A 6,903-nucleotide genomic window follows, 5' to 3' on the forward strand; every position below is an offset into this window, starting at 1 on the left:
GAAGATACCAGCTCCAACTGATACTTGAAAGAGCTGGTTCCTGGCATGAAGAATAGGAAAGTGTGTGTGTGTGTGTGTGTGTGTGTGTGTGTGTGTGTGTGTGTGTGTGTTTTAAAAATACTTCTAGCTATACTTCATCACCACAAGACTAGTAGCACAAGACTAAGTAGCACAAGACTAAGATTCGTTCAGTATTTATTGGTCTGTCCACTTTGCATCTAGTGGTTTTAGACACTGTAAATGCTGCAATAATGAGACCTGAGCCTTTGCCCTTAGGAGGTTGTCAGGTTAATAGAAGTGGATGGTGCAAACTGATGACAGACAGAATGTGCTAGCAGCCATAAGGGTATTGGTTTCTTGTTACTGATGTAGATAATCCTGACCAGAGAGTTGAAGGAAGCTTCATAGAGGAGGCTGTTGCCCTTGTTCCTGAAGGATGAATAGAATTTTAACTGGAGTTATTCTAGTCTATGTGAACTGAATTCTCTACACAAGGTCTTAAAACATTTGGCATGGAGATGAGGCATTGCTAATTATAATTTAGGATGAGGTCATGAAGAACTTGAAAACCATATTAAAAGCAGCAGATAAAACTATGAAAGATCAATTTTGCCATCCAGTTTCCTAATGGATTCATTCTGAAAAGTGAGATTCTTTTATCCTCTGGACCTGCCAGTCTTCCACAGCACCGTTTCCCCAAAAGTAGTCATCTTCCCCAGAAGGACATCTCTGGAATATAAACTTCATGAGACAAAGCCCCTTTATTTCTTAGCTTTGAAACCTCTCAGTGGGATTGCCAGGAGTAGGTATACCATTAGTTGTTAATAGTATGGATTCGCTGTTGATTATTTTAAGCTTCTTTTTCTTTTCTTTTTTTTTTTTTTTTTTTTTGTTGTTGTTTAACAAGACATTGAGAGGGAGGGAGGGGCAGAGAGACAGAGGGAGAGAAAATCCCAAGCAGGCTCCATGCTGACAGTGCAGAACCCAATGCGGGGCTTGGACCCACAAACTGCAAGATCGTGACCTGAGCTGAAATCAAGAATCGGACGCTCAGCTGACTGAGCCACCCATGTGCCCCATGGATTCACTACTGTATTAACATTATCTTTTTTGTAGTAAACTTAATTTTTTAAATTTTATTGAATTTGAGTTATTTACGAGAAGTTTTCAACACTGAATAATATGAAAAATAAGATCTCTGACTGAAATAGAGCTTTATAGGTATCTGGCTATAAAGTGATAGACACCTACCAGTTGAGTTTAAAGAATGGAGCCCCCTGTTAGGTGTTGAATTGTGTGCTGCAGAAAAGTAACGTTGAAGTCCTAACCTCCAGCATCTCTGAATATGATGACCTTACTTGGAAACAGAGTCTTTGCAGATGCAATCAAATTAAGATGTCATTTTGGTAGACGCCAATCCCATATGACTGGTATCCTTATAAGACGAGGGAAATGCCATGAGACAGATACACAAGGAGAAAACAGGTATTAACCAAGGCAGAAATTGGAGCTCCACCCCTACAAGTCCAGGACCACCAGGGGTTGCTGGTGACACCAGAAAGCTAGGAGAAAGAAGCCTACAGCAGGTTCATTTCCGTTTTAAGCCACCAGTTGTGATAGTTGGGGATGGCAGCCCTAGGAAATGAATACACCCTCCTTAATTCAGCAGTTCAGCATATATTTATTGACCATCTGCCGGAAGCTAATTTAGGCGCTTGAGTTACATTAGTGAGCAAAGACAAAAAGCTGTCGTTCCAAGGGGTAGAGAAAGTAAAGAATCAGATACTAACACAGTAAGTTAGAAGGTAAGAGCAGTTATGGGGAAAACAATGTAGGGTAAAGTGGGTGGTGGGCTAGTTGCCGATGAGAACAGTGGTTGGCTCATTCATTATTTGAAGAAAGAAATTAGGCAAGTGTAAATTTATATTAGGCCTCTGCCCATGGTTGCTGACACAGAGATCCTAAAACCCTTGTAATTTCCTGTGTGATGGGGGTGTTAGGAGCATTACACCAAATGCCTAAGAATTTCTTTGGTTAATAGGAGTGTCTTTTTTTCCTAATGAGGCAATTCTTGGAGGGCTCCGGGATCACTTCAGGATGAGGGCTGGTCACCAGAAAACTCCAAGCCATGATTAGAAGCTTAGAATTTTCACATACACATGCAAATACACCATGTCTTCTAGGGAGAGGAGAGGGACAGGAAATCATGCCTACCTCATGAACTCACTCTCCAACTGGAAACAGCAAACATCCTCTTGCCACCTGAGTGACTTTGTCAATTTCAGCTTTTATCTCTCCTGTGGTCTGCTTTCCCTATAGATAGGTTTTATTAACAACATAGAATTGCCCTTGAGAACACCCAATCCAGAAGGGGCCCTCACTTGTTAGGACTCCCCACCCCTGCAATATTACCCAAGTAAAGCCCAGATCCTATAATAGGTTCTTTCTAATACCCTCTTAACAGACACCACACATCCCTCCATGCAATGTGTATTAAGCCAAATATTATTTATTTTGTTTATTATTATTATTATTTTTTTTTGAAGGGGATTGTCAGCATTAAGAGATGGGAGAAGAAGGGTGAGCACGGAAGACTGCAGAGAAATAGAACGGTAACCTGCGGGAAAATTAGGTCAGTTTTTACTCTGTTTTAAGATAAATAACAGCACGTTTGTTTGTTGGGGCGGGGGGGGGGGGGGCGGAGGGAGAGGGAAAAATTGGTCGTTTAGTAGGAGGAAAGCCGGTGGATAATATGCGGAGGTAGGGGCCGGGTGCTCCGGGTGGGGTTGCCTTCGGTGAAACGCGGCTCCTTCCCCTCCCGGCGGGGTCCGGGAGCTCCGGGAACCTGCCTCCTGCCGGCGGTCCCGCCCGCGTGCTTTCTTCTGATGCGGTCAAACTTCTCAGTGAAGAAGGCGGAGATCCTGCCTCCCCAGATACCGAACTGCCTCTCCAAATTTTCACATCTCCGTTCTTTTGTGCTTCTGGCCCAAAGAGCCTCACCTTTAACAGAATGCTAACTTCCTAATTTCCACCCAATTGGATGGATAGATCCCAAGCACAGTCCCAGGAACAATGGAAGAAACCTTGAAGAGGCACCGTCAGTGTAGATCCCAACACGGAAAGAAACGTTTCTAACGGCATGTTTGTTTCTCCAGGGGATAGTCCTCGCTCGCTCCCCTCCCCCCCCCCCCGCCCCTTTCCTCAGGACACGCCCTATACTGAGAGGAAGAAAAAAGTAAAATAAACATAGACGTGAAGGAAGACATTTTCCCCCAAGTCCTCCCCCACCTATCCATCCGCCCGCCAACTGCTTTTACGTAGGATCTCTTAGTTCTTGAAAGCTGCCAAAATTGGGGTTCGTAATTTTGTTCCCATAAAAGGAAAAATCGCCCTCTACCAACAACTATGCAAGTATGCATAGGAACACGGAAAACCAGTCTCAACTTTAAACTGTAACCTTTCGGCTTCGTCTGTGCTCTAAGGAGGTGGTTCAGCATCGCTGAAAATCATTTGATTTCAAATGTGCAAGTGTAGCTCGAGAGCGGTTTCGTTTGCCAAATGGTCTTTTTTCCCTAGATTTGCTTAAAACATTAATTCAGTTTAGAGAACTCTTCTTAGTTGTGATGATTTGGAGGAACCCCAAAATATTTCAAGGGGAAATAGAATTGAAGCCCAAAAGCTTCTGCGCCCAACGTGGGGCTCGAACCCACGACCCTGGGATTAAGAGTCCCATGCTCTACCGACTGAGCTAGCCGGGCGCCTGTGGCACAGCTCTCTTTTTCTGTCTCTTGATCAGTGTTCAACTACACTTGGTTTTACTTCTCTATATTACTTTTTACTTATAAAAATTTTTGTATCATTATTAAATATGCAATTCCGAATTCTTTTTAAGAATTCTTTAAAAACATTTCTTTAATTTTACTTACATTTAATACTTTTATTTTGTGTGTATCCCAAGATCACTGAAAACTTACGAGAGTCTGTATTATTAGAATCATTGACTCTTTTTTAAGTGTTTTAAAATATTTACTGCCCAATATGTTATGTTTTTTACAGAAACACTTAAGGCTATCTGCCTTCTATCAAATGGCAGATTGGATTCCTACAATTTGGGGCGCACCGTTAGTAAACGAAGTCCAACCTCTATGACGTTAGTTTCACGGAAGAACAGTAGCGCTTAGCTAATTTTCCTTTAATGAGATCTAGTCAAGGAAAGTTAAATTGAAGAAGGGGATTCTGGTTCAATTAAAATAAGCTCTCTTTCGGGTAACTGCATGACGATGGAGACATAGGACCCTCAGGGGTTGTTATTACCATCCGATTCAAATGACAGAAGCTGGGAGGAAGGGATTATAGAGTCACTGAATCCTACAGTAAAGATTATTAATTCTAAGAGGAAAAGAGAAGAACGGACTTTGATCAAATTTTGACAAGCCGAGACAATGGATTAATCTCCTATGGAAATATACATATCCTGAAATATTAGTGAACTTCTTTAGACAAGGAACTCTGCAAATCTCTGTGATGGGGGCCATCTAAAGTCTAATTGTATATAACAAAGAATAAAGAATTCTTAAATTTCAGTATTTAGAAATTTAACGCATTGGCCATCACTTTTTCTGAGCTACTTAATTAAGAAAATAATTAGGTGTGGCATAAAATAATATTATATATTTAAGTACTCAAAGTATGCCTAGGATTTAAGTAGAATATTTAAAAATTCAAGCCTAAAATATTAAAATACAATTATTCACTAACAGTTTTTGCTCTTGCAACTGCAAACTATGTTTTGTTTTGTTTTTTTATAAGTTGGCAGAATGTACCTGGGGAATGAATTTGTATTTATTGGCATTTTCAACACATTCATTAAGTGGCTACCATACACAAAACACTGTGTTATGTTTTCTAATAGATGGATGTATAAAACAGATTGTGATAAACTTAAAAAGCTTACTGTAAGAAAGATATGTGTAAATTACATACCAATTTTATATCCACTACTTCCAAAGGTAATTTGGAGTAATTTAATAAAAACAAATAAATCCTTACCCACCCCTTTTAAGTTTTCTAATGAATCAGGCAAATACTCAAAGAACTTGGGACCATGATTCAATGCATTCCTCCAAGATACAAGACAAATTAACAGTCCAGCCCCCAAATAGGCAATTCATCTGACAAGTTCAGAAAGGGCACCAAAATCTTAATTATTAATGAAAATATAGTAGGCACTAGGCACTCAAATAATGCTTATCGTACACAAGTAGTTAAGTTAGTTAAAAGTTTAACTGAACTTCTAACCAATTTAAAGTACTTGTAGTTGACCTCTAAAATGAACCCTCCTAAGACTATATTCTTCAGTTTTCTTCAGCACTTTATTGGCTTACCCTGGTCAAAATACCCTTGTTAAAACCCCTCATCAAAAAAATGCAACTAGAATATTTCTTTTTTTTTCCTTATTTATCATCAATGGTTCTCTTTTAATTCTTTTTTTTTTTTTTTAATTTTAACGTTTATTCATTTTTGAGAGACAGAGTATGAGCAGGGGAGGGGCAGAGAGAGGGAGACACAGAATCCAGAATCTGAAGCAGGCTCCAAGATCTGAGCTCAGCACAGAGCCCAATGCGGGGCTTGAACCCACCAACTGTGAGATCATGACCTGAGCCAAACTCTAGAGAGGTGTTGAGTAATAAGTTGCTGTGGCCAAGGTCAATGAGGTTTTTGCCTGCTTTCTCCTCAAGGATTTTGATGGCTTCATGTCTTACATTTAGGTCATCCATTTTGAGTTTATTTTTGTGTACGGTGTAGGAAAGTGGTGCGGGTTCATTTTTCTGCATGTTGCTGTCCAGTTTTCCCAGAACCACTTGCTGAAGAGACTGTCTTTCTTCATTGGATCGTCTTTCCTGCTTTGTCAAAGAGAAGTTGGCCATACGTTTGTGGGTCCGTTTCTGGGTTCTCTATTCTGTTCCATTGATCTGAGTGTCTGTTTTTGTGCCAGTAATATACTGTCTTGATGATTACAGCTTTGTAGTATAGCTTGAAGTCTGGGATTGTGATGCCTCCAGCTTTGGTTTTCTTTTTCAAGTTTGCTTTGGCTATTCGGGGTCTTTTCTGGTTCCATACAAATTTTAGGATTGTTTGTTCTAGCTCTGTGAAGAAGGCTGGTATTATTTTGATAGGTATTGCATTGAATATGTAGATTGCTTTGGGTAGCATTGACATTTTAACAATATTTGTGAAATATTGGAGCATGAGATATTTGTCCATTTTTTTGTGTCTTCTTAAATTTCTTTCATAAGCTTTCTATAGTTTTCAGTGTATAGATTTTTCACCTCTTTGGGTAGATTTATTCCTAGATATTTTATGGGTTTTGGTGGCAACTAGAATATTTCAATGAAGGATAGGTAAATTAAATGGCTAGTCTTCCAAATAAATTGAAAGTTTTTATCCATGTGTTCAAGAATAAAAACTAACCATTAATTATAATGCTTCATTAGCAGAAAGAAGCAACTGAAACTCCTCCTTCTCCCTTTTTTTTTACATCCAATATTTCAGCAAGCCCTATATACCGAAAATCCATCAACACATTTCTACTTCCACTGCCACTACCGCTGTCCAAAACACTCTCCATTACTTCTCGCTCAAAGACTGCAATAGCTTTCCAAATAGTCTCCCTTATCTATCAGTCTTCACGCTGAAGCAAGAGAGATAATTTAATAACTTAAATTAGATCATATAATTCCCCTGCTTAAAAAACTAATGACCTGACAACAGAAAGGCGATAACATATGTGGAAGGAATGATGGAATTAGAAAATCACCATTAGGCAAGCATACTAATCCATCCAACTAGGAATCATGGAATACTATAATTAGTTGGTAAAAGATTGAGGAGCTACTAGGAGGA

General features: G+C 39.5%; 1 non-coding gene across 1 annotated transcript; it reads right to left on the reverse strand.

The window, feature by feature from the left end:
• Positions 1 to 3,685: 3,685 nt before the first annotated feature.
• Positions 3,686 to 3,758, reverse strand: TRNAK-CUU. Its single transcript has one exon. It is a non-coding gene; the product is annotated as a tRNA-Lys (tRNA).
• Positions 3,759 to 6,903: the final 3,145 nt, after the last annotated feature.

Source organism: Leopardus geoffroyi, chromosome B3 (assembly GCF_018350155.1).
Source record: "Leopardus geoffroyi isolate Oge1 chromosome B3, O.geoffroyi_Oge1_pat1.0, whole genome shotgun sequence".
Taxonomy (NCBI): domain Eukaryota; kingdom Metazoa; phylum Chordata; class Mammalia; order Carnivora; family Felidae; genus Leopardus; species Leopardus geoffroyi.